Source organism: Microtus ochrogaster, chromosome 19 (assembly GCF_000317375.1).
Source record: "Microtus ochrogaster isolate Prairie Vole_2 chromosome 19, MicOch1.0, whole genome shotgun sequence".
NCBI classification, from domain to species: Eukaryota; Metazoa; Chordata; class Mammalia; order Rodentia; family Cricetidae; genus Microtus; species Microtus ochrogaster.
In genome coordinates, this window is record NC_022021.1 from 7,026,332 (window position 1) to 7,036,949 (window position 10,618).

Genomic DNA, 10,618 nt, shown 5'->3' on the forward strand with positions numbered 1-10,618 from the left:
TCTCTCTCTCTCTCTCTCTCTCTCTCTCTCTCTCTCTCTCTCTCTCTCTCTCTTGTTTTGCTTTGTTTTTCGACACAGGGTTTCTCTGTGTAGCCCTGGCGTCCTGGAACTCTCTAAGACCAGACTGACCTCAAACTCACAGAGTTATACCTGTCAGGGATACACGGTAAGACCCCCATCTTTAAGAGAAAAAAATCAACAATTTTAGTCAGGCAGTGGTGGTGCCTGTCTTTAATCTCAGCACTCAAAGGCCGAGACAGTGGGACCTCTGTGAGTTCAAAACCAGCCTGATCTACAGAGTAAGTTCCAGGACAGGCTCCAAAGCTACAAAGAGAAACCTTACATACATACATACATTAACAAACAATTCTAAACTAGTATTTTGTAGATTAACATCATTTCAGACTCCATAAAATTATAATTTTTTGTGGAACAGGGCATATTTACTAAGTATGTTTGAGTCTAAATAAACTATTTAGTTTCTCTATAAGTCTAAGAAACCAAATATGCTTGAGCTCTTATTTCTTAATTCGCATTCTAGCATTTTCTCTCACCTGAAAACGACCTATCCAATGTTTAATTTCGCAAAGCAATTTAAGGATTTGGGAAATCTTTCTAATAAATAAGTTGTAAAACATAATTGTTGCTCCAAAGTACCTTTATAAATTATTTTATTTTATTGTTTTTTTGAGACAGGGTTTCACTGTGGCTATCAAGCATGTCCTGGAGCTAGCTCTTGAAGACCAGGCTGACTTCAACCTCACAGAGATCCGCCTGCCTCTGCCTTCCGAGTGCTGGGGTTTAAGGCGTGCGCCACCATGTCCCACTCAATTGCTAAGAATTAAAATCCTCACTACATGGTGCTAAATTTATAAGAATTATGACTAAATGAATCTTTGGCTAAAATATCCATTTTTGTGCTTTGTTTTGTTCGAGTCAGTGTCTCACTATTATGTAACCCTGACTTGTAGACCAGGCTGACCTCTAACCCACAAGAGCTCCATCTGCCTCTGTCTCCTGGGTACTGAGATTAAAGGCATGTGCCACAGGCCTGGCTTGTTGGTGGTGGTTTTGTTTATTAAGAATCTTAACCAGTAGAAGTCATGTACACCTTAAACCCAGGACTCTGGAGGTAGAGGTAGACAGATCTCTGTGAGGTTCAAAAACCAGTCTGTTACAGACGGAACAAAACAAGGCAAAACAAAACAAAAAAAGACATCGATCTGTTCCTCAGGGTGGTGCTCTACAACCAATCATGTCCCACTAGGCTCCCCCATGTTTTAGGATATGATCCTTATTTATATTTTACCACTATTGACTATTATGACTCACTTCTTAACATTGTTAACATCTGTGTAAAATTTTTTAAAATACACATTTTTAACATTTTTTATTACTTAAAAAATTGTATATATATATGTGTGTGTGTATATATATATATACACACATATATATATATAAAAGACAGGAAAAAAAAGCCAGCTGTTCTATGTAGTAAGTCTCAGGGCAACCAAGGCTACACAATAGGAAGATTCTGCCTCCAAAAAAACCACTAAAAAAATAATAATTTAAAAATTAAAAAAAAGAACTTTTCTCCTTTGGGGTTACTGATAACTCAGAGAAATTGCTAATAGTTTATTTTTGGTGAGCAAAATTGAAGTTTTTACCCTCTGCCAGGTTGTAACTCAGTGTTAGAGCACTTGCCTAGCATGCACCAGGCACTGAGTTTGATTCCTCATACAACAAAAATAATAACAAAATAAAACCTCCCTCTCCAACTAATCCCCCAGAGTCTGGAACCTGTGAGTTTCTAGCTTTATGGAATATGGCCTTTGCACTGGGAATCTGGACACAGTGGAGACCCTGGTCACGTTGTCAGGGCTTCAGGTCATCCATATGGAAGTGTGGGGAGGGTTATGTGTGGAGCCAACAGAGCTGGCTTGTTCCTACCATCACAGTCCTGCTCAGGCTCACCGGCCCCATGGAAAGAAGAATGGCACTTTGCCACACTCTGGGAGTTTTCTATGTGTTAATAAGTTTGTGCGTCATTTCAGAAAGGAAAAACGGGGAGACAGGGAAGGAAGTGCAATTTGATTCCTCATTAGAGATTCTGAGAAGGACGTTTGAAAGGACGGAGATGATCAACTACTTGTTCCTGTGATGCCCACAAATAATCGGCCAAGTTTAATGAGGCTCAAACCTCATTTTGCAAACAAATTGAATTTACTTGACTCTCTGATAAAATGAGAGGGAAGAGAAGAAAAACTACGTTTCAGGAAAAAAAAAGCCTATAATTTACTTGTTATTAAATTTGATTTTCACTTTCTTTGAAGTTTTATGACGAATCTGAAATTTGAACTGGATCCTGAATTCCTCTTTGCATACAAGGCTGCATTAATCAGCTTCTCATCGCTGTAGTGAGGTGCTGGAAGCAGCTAACTTCCTAGGGCCCAGTGGTTTTCTTAGTCCACAGTTTGGGACAGAGATTTGGTACTGCATTTGGCTCAATGCTGGTAAGCACTTTGAGTGCACAGCTGATGGCAATCCAAGATTGCGGTTGTTGTGGTGGTGGGTGGGTCATTTTTGTTTGTTTTGTTTGTTTGTTTTTTGAGACAGGGTTTCTCTGTGTAACCCCGGCTTTCCTGTAACTTGCTCTGTAGACCAGGCTAGCTTCCTTCCTGTCAGTTTGTGAATACAGGGGCTGGAGAGAGTATGAAACGGGCACTTTCCACTCACGGGAGCCCACTGAGTATCTCAGACTTGCCCAGTCTTCACACAAAGCAGCGGCTTCCAACTACTTGAGACTGGAAGCATATATCTGATCATCTTACTCATTTGCCAAGAGGGATTTAATAGTACTTAGCTTTTTTTTTTTTTTTAAGCGGCTCATCTGTCTCCTAGACTAGCAGCTAAAATCTAATTGCCCATAATGACTTTTTAAAGAAAATCCTTAGCCGGGCAATGGTGGCGCATGCCTTTAATCCCAGCACTCAGGAGGCAGAGGCAGGTGGATCTAGTGCCAGGACAGGCTCCAAAGCCACAGAGAAACCCTGTCTCGAAAAACCAAAAAAAAAAAAAAAAAAGAAAGAAAATCCTTTATGTCTCTTTGGTTCACTTTCAATACTGCCAGTAGGTGCATCTGTGTGTCATAACTTTAGGGAGGTCTCTGCCCAAATTCATGCTTGTCCACCAGTTTTAAAATCTCAGATCTAAAAGACTTGGATGAAGTTTGAAGGTAAGTTATTCATACTCAGAGAAAGGGTGTAAACATGTCCCCGGAGTAATCAGTAACATTTCCAGAGCCTGGGGCACGGCTCAATGGTGGGAACATTGCTGAGCCACAAGAATGAGGCCCTGGGGGCAGCCCTCAACACTTAGGGAGGAGGGGGCTCATGCACATCCAATTTCATGAGCATTAAAAGAGGTCCCAGACTCTTTGGAAGGGTCCATTTAATTTTGAGTTTCAACTGTATCTTTTTAGATATAAGAAGTGTTACTGATGACCTGCTATGTGGCAGGCATCATTTTCACTTTTTGTATCTTATTTTAAAACAAACAAGTGTTTTCAGATGTCTGCTGTGTCTGCAATAGCACAAGGCAAAGTGAGAAATGTGGGTGAATAGAACCAAGGGGGAGGCAAATGATCCCCCTAAATCACTTCTCAGATATTCCCAGGCCCTTCCCTTCCCATTCCTTCATCTACCATCCAGTCAGAGATGATTCAGGAATTGAAATCTCACACCTAAGCCTTTGCATTCTGAGGATTCACGCAGTTACACATCTGACAATCTGCCTCTTCCTCCTGGATGTCTCAAAGATGGCCAGGTTTAACACAGACTCAGACTTGCCCTCTAATCCCCTCCCATCCCCCAGAATCTCTTCACTCTGCTTCCTTCTGTGTTCCCCAGTAACAATGACCCAGCCATCCCATCGCCATGACAACTGTCTCTACCTCCACGGGCAAGCCATCTACAATCTGTCAAAACTCACTTTCCTCTGTTGTCTCTGCTTCTGTTACTGGAGCACTCATGCACACAGTCTAACCAGCCCGCCTGGACCTTTTCTAACCTCTGCCGAATGTATTTGTTATGCCAGAGCAAAATAAAAAATGACTTAAATACACACCAAGTCCCCTCAACAGTTTCTATCCTAGATCCTTATATTGATTGCTTTAAATTAAAATGTTCTTCTCACCTTATTGACTCCAACTTCTTTTTGAGGCAGAGTCTCACTGTGTAGCCCTGGCTGAACTGGAACTTGCCATGTAGACCAGGCTGACTTTGAACTCACGGAGAACTGCCTGCTCCTGCCTCCCGAGTACTGGGATTAAAGGTGTGCATGATCACACCCAGCACCTCTTCACATTTCTAATGAGGCATCAGTTTCCTGAGGAGGTCAAATCTCTCTACTTCCCAACTCTGTGCCACTCCTTAATATTGCTCATCAAATTACAATCTGATATCTAATCGCATTTAATTTTTTCTTTTTTCTTTCTTTTTTTTTTTAGTACCTACAAACACCGTGTACCAACACCATGTCTGGAACACAGTAGTTGTTAAGGAGCTATTTGTTGGATAAATAAGCACATAAACTCCAACATCATCTTCTCCCAACAATAAATACCAACCGAAAGGAAAACTAAAAGCATTTTCTTGAAGAAAAGAATGTATGAAAATCACCTAGTGCTTCGTAGGTGCGCATGCTTGCAAACATGTACCTGCTTCATAACTTCCACAAAGACAGGTTCTATAAGCCACCTGTTATGGTAAAGTAAAATGCTGCAGTTCCCCAAGTGGCTGCAGTGGGCAGTGGGCCATGAGACCACGCCACAGGTATCTGAAGGGCGGCAGGCAGCAGCCAGCAGGTCCAGAGAGCAGCCAGTTCCAGGCAGAGACAGCGCAGTTCCCCAAGTGGATGCAGTGAGTCATGAGGGGCAGTGAGTCCCAGGCAGGGAGCTGCAACCCCAGCGGGTGAGAGACAGGGATGGATAGGCACACCATGCAGAGTGAGGTTTAATATTTATTTAGTGGGTAATAGAGAGGAAAGGGGAGAAGAACAGAGAGAGAGAGAAACAGAGAAAGGGGAGGGGAGGAGGGAGAGACAGAAGCTGCCTCTTCGAGAAGGAGACAGAAAAGGAAGGGACTAGGGATGCAAGCAGGAAGGAAGATCTGCCTGCCTCAGCTGATGGGGGAGGAGGTGGGCAAGGCTTGTCTCTTAAAGGGACAGGAGAGACCATTACATTACCCCTCTGTGAATTTCTGGAGACCAGGACCATAACAATGTGATTTGTTTCCAGGATGCCAATAATAAGATACTTCTCTTCATCTGTTTCTTTTTCCTAATGTTCTATGCTTTACACAGACAGACGGTGAGCACAAAGACAGCTCAAAGGACAGAAGAGTGCCAAGGATGTCCACCTCACCTGGTGGTCAGGTGGCCTTGGAGGAGCACTTAGCTGAGGGGAAAACTGTGTTCTAGGAAGAGAATTATGTCTAAATCCGGGCCAGAGGATTCAGATTTTCAGATTAGCTCCCTCTGAGTGTGAGCGAGCTACTCAGAGGAATGGAAGATGAAGAGGGTAAGTGTGTGAGTTCACTTAAGGACACATCCCAATAAGGAAAAACAGTGCAGCGTCTGATTGTTTTCAAAAACAGCGTGAAGAGAATTGTTTGGCACTGTTGGTACATAACAGACTCACAATTCTTGTCTTTAAATATGAAGCCCAAATCACCTCGTCTAAAATTATGCTTCCTACCAAGAGTGCTTAGTAACTACTCATAGGAAGGAACATAGGCTGGAGGCGGAACCCTCAGCTCTCCACAGACAATGAGTTCCACTTAGAGAATCCTGACAAAGGCTCTTCCAGTTCCTCCCCCATCTCTCTGCTACTCACTGTCTGTGTGGCTCTGGGAAGGCTTCAGTGCTTCCTGTGTAAAGGAAGAAGGTTGAATATTTTACGTTCTTAAAGATCCTTCCGGTTCAGAATCACTTGATTCGGGCCTGTGTTTCTGCAAGAGATTGAAGTCACTTGAACCATTTGTCCAGTTGCGTGAGCATTTGGCTGAAAGGTTCTGTACAGTTCAGAAGGATCCATTCATAGGAGGAATTGATGTTAACGTCATTAAGTGGGCTAAGAAGCCTGTCCTTTCCTTTTAAACAGGAAGCAATAAAAGCTGATGTGGTAATGAGTCCTAGCGAGGGTTACTATTGCTGCGGTCAAACACCATGACCAAAGCAACTTGGGGAGGAAAGGACTTATTTGGCTTACACTTCCACATTGAAGTCCATCACTGAAGGAAGTCAAACAAGACGGGAATTCAAACAAGGCAAGAACCTGGATGCTGGGGTTGATGCAGAGGCCATGGAGGGGTGATGCTTACTGACTTGCTCCTCATAGCTTGCTCAGTCGGCTTTTTTAGAGAATGCAGGAGCACCAGTCCAAGGAGGGCACCACCCACAATGGGCTGGGTCCTCCCCTATCAATCACTAATTCAGAAAGTTCCCTACAGACTTGCCTGCAGCCTGAGCTTACAGAGGCAATTTCTCAGCTGAAGCTTCCTCCTCTCTGATTACTCTAGCGAGTGTCAAGTTGATTTGAAACTAATCAGGACATGTTAGGAGGCAGGTGTGTGGCTACGTGGGAGGTCCATCAGTTAAGGCCACAAATTCAAGATAATCCTGAGCATCAACAGGGAAACCCTTTTCCGAAAAGAACACACTGTCCGTGTAATCCAAGAGTTTGGGAGGCAGAAACGGGAGCCCGCAAAGTTAAGACTTCTGGGCTTCAGGGAGCATTCCACGACAGCCTGGATGGCAGAGGAAGACGTCGTAACTGGGAAGGAGGTGGGTATGAATGTGGGGTACACAAATTCAAGGTGCTCCAGTCACCCCACAACAGCGAATCCTCCTTCCATCTTTAAGAAGACCAAATGCCAGCTTCTTGATCCATAAGACAAAGAATATGTTGTGTAGTCCTGTTTGTTCAACTCCTCTGCCAGGAGATAGGACTCTGAAGTTAATTTTTTTTGCTTTCTTGGGGGGGGGGGGGGCGTTGTTTTGTTTTGCTTTTCGAGACAGGGTTTCTCTGTAATCTATAAATATAACCTGCTCAGTCTGTATACTGTTACTTACACACAATTGGCTGAAAACAGACAGACAACTGAAAGCCAACCGGTGTGCTCTTCCCTGGGTAAGACTGTTCCTACTGCTCTCAGCACCCCCAGTTGCCTGTAGTTCTTTGTGTACGGCTGAGGCTTCCTGCGCATTCCCCAGCTGCTTTGGCGCGTCTGCTGTCCTTTTTCAGCTCAGGTTCAGGCAGTAGCACTGGTGAGACTTCATAGGTGTCACTTCTAACCTTCCTAGAAGACACAATCTCCCAGCAAACCTCTGGTTGCCATAAGAAAAAAAGCTGGGGAAAACAAAATTTGTTAAAGAAATACTCAGATTTAACACCCATGACTAGAAAAATCTCTAACATGTAGCAAATTATAATTTTCATGAGAGTAATATAGCAAGTTGAGATATGTATTTGGCTGGAATACACGTCTGCCACTTCTCACACAAAACCAATGCTAGCTGCCTCTGGAACCATGTTGGCTTCTGCTATGCTAGTTAAAGAGTAACTTGAATCTTACACAGACAGGATAAAAAAAATTTTTTGCTTTGAAAGACCACAATATAAGTTCAATCTTTTAGTATCCAGTTGCTATATACTAACTCTGAGCCTTTTTAGACTAAGCTGGTCTTTCAATATTTATTTAATGTGTGTAAACAACACATGACCCTTCAGGCAACACTGCTTACACACTAACAAAGCAGCAGCTCTGAGGACCCACTGTTGTCACTGGCATCTCAAGGCTTCCAGTTCAAGTTCCCCAGTGACTGTGGGCACCACCCTCATCCCATCGGAGTCCTTACGAATAACACAAGCGTAAGGACGCCTGTGATTACTCACAGCCAAACAACCCTCTTTGAAGTTCCCGAGGGCAAACCGCTCTGAGTGCTTGCCCACAATTGTTTATTAGCTGGTCAGATTACAAAGCATATCTTAATGTGCTCAAAGCTAAGCAGCTTTCTTTCATGTTTTAAATCTGAGTTACAGTATCGCTAACACGGAACAGGCACGTAGAAACAATCTGTTTTCATGGGAGACAGCGGCATCAAAAGAGTTGGACATGCGATCACTCTTGTTGTAAGAGATTGGTTACTCCATCCTGCAGTCCACAACCCCAGAGAAGCTAGGTAGCAAGGAGGACCCTAAGAGAGACATACATGGATCCCCCTGGGAAGGGGAAATAGAAATCTCCTGAGTAAATTGGGAATGTGGCGGGAGGGAGAAGGGAAGTAGGGAAGAGAACAGGAGGCATGGGATGGTCCCGATGGGGAAAGGACAGAGAAGGAGAACAAGGAAAGAGATAGCTTGATTGAGGGAGCCATTATGGGGCTAGCGAGAGACCTGTCACTAGGAAAATTCCCAGGAATCCACAAGGATGGCCCAGCTAAGACTCCAATCAATAGTGGAGAGGGAGCCTGAACTGGCCTTCCCCTGTAATCAGATTGATGACTACCTTAATTGTCATCATAGACCCTTCATCTATAACTGACGGGAGCAGATACAGAGGTCCACAGCTAAGCCCTGGGCCGAGCTTCTGCAGTCCAGTCAAAGAGAGGGAGGAGTGATAATATGAGCAAAGAGGCCAAGACCATGATGGTGATACCCACAGGAAGAGCTGACCCAAGCTAGTGGGAACTCATTGACTCCAGACTCACAGATGGGGAACCTGCATAGAAAACTATGCCTTCTGAGTGTGGGTGACAGTCGTGTGAGTGGCAGACTGTGGGGCCACTGGCAGGGGGACCAGGAATTTTCCCTGGTGCTTGAACTGGCTCCTTGGAGCCCATTTCCTATGGAGGGATACCTTGCTCAGCCTAGCTACAGTGGGGAGGGCCTTGGTCCTGCTTTAGGAGATGTGACAGACTTTGTTGACTCCCCATGGGAGGCCTTACCCTCTCTGAGGAGTGGCTGAGGGGTGGGTTGGAGAGAAGGTAAGGGGAGCCTGACAAGGGGAGGGAGGGGGAACTGAAATCAGCATGCAAAATAAAAAAGATTGTTTTGATTAAAAAAAAGAGAAAGAATGGTTACTAACATTGAAAATGCTCAAATCCCACCAAAGGAAAACTCAGTGTTTTCCTGGTGCGGTACTGTGCGTTTCAGTGAGGGTGACTCGAGCGTTCACAGCAAACTGCTCACCTTAGGATGGCAGGACAGGAACGCGGGGGACACTGTCACCCCAGCACACAGGAGGTCCAGGTAGCTGTTGGTCAGTGTTATCCTCAGCTGCACAGAGCATCCAAGACCGCTCAGGCTACGTGAGACTCTGTCTCCAAGCCAAATAACAGCATAAAGTTGGACAAGAATGTTTGGGGACACTACCATCTCAAGTCAGCGTGGCTGGCCAGTCCTCCTGCTCCACACTGCATCCAGTCTTAAACCTCCTCCTTTTGTTTGGAAGGTCTTTGTCTAGACGTCCTGTTGACTCTATAGCCCATTTTTTAGAAGATGTATCTTATTCTTAGTTATGTACCCGTGTATGTCTGGGAGGGATATGTGCACACCAACACAGACACCCTCAGAGACCAGCAGAAGGTATCAAAGCCCCTGAGCCTGGAGTTACAGGTAATCATTACTCCAGTCCTCTGCAGAAGTAGTACAGAATTTTACCCCTGCGCTGTCTCTCCAGACTCTACATCCTATTTTTATAAGGAAATTTGTTAACAATTTGCTATAAAAAAATCCCATGCTTATTTTATTTTCATCTATCTCCACAGTAACTACACATCAACAGCCCTGTAAAACACCAGACCAAGACAAAAGCATATAACTCAGAAGCTAGTGTTTCCTAAGCACCAGCTCTCTGAGCCAGTCTGGTGCGTGCGATGGCCAAATGCACTCTGACCCCACAGTAATGGGATCAGTTGTACCTTTCCATCAGCCTTGGAGTCTGTGTGGAATTGTGCAAAATAGGTAATGGCAGAAACAAAATTAGGGCTAGAGGTGGCTCAGTCAGTAAAGTGCTTCTCTCACAAGCACAAGGACCGGAGTTCAGATCCTTAGTCCCCACATAAGACCCCGGATATAGTGGCCACATCTGTATTCCCACCACTATGACAGCAGAGTGGGAGAAGGGGACTTCCTGGGGTGTATGGCCAGCCAGGCTAACAGAATAGGTGAGCTTCAGGGTCAGTGAGAGTTCTATCTCACACAAGAAAAAAGAGGGCTAGCAAAATGGCTCAGCAGGAGAAGGTACTTGTGGCCAAACCTGACAACCTGAGTGTGGTCCCCAGAAGCTCCATGGTGTGAGGAGAGAATGGACTCTCTCAAGTTGCCCTGTGACCTCCATATGACACATGTTCAGCCTCCTCGTTCTTTCCACCACCACCACCCAACAGAATAAATAATTTTCTTAAAATAAGGTAAACTGGGTAGGGTGGGTGGCATGCACCTTTAATCCCAGAATTTAGGAGGCAGAGACATGAGGAGCTCTGTGAGTTCTGGGCAGTCTGGTCTATACAGCAAGTTCCAGAATAGCCAGGGCTCATAAAGAGACTCTGTCGGGGG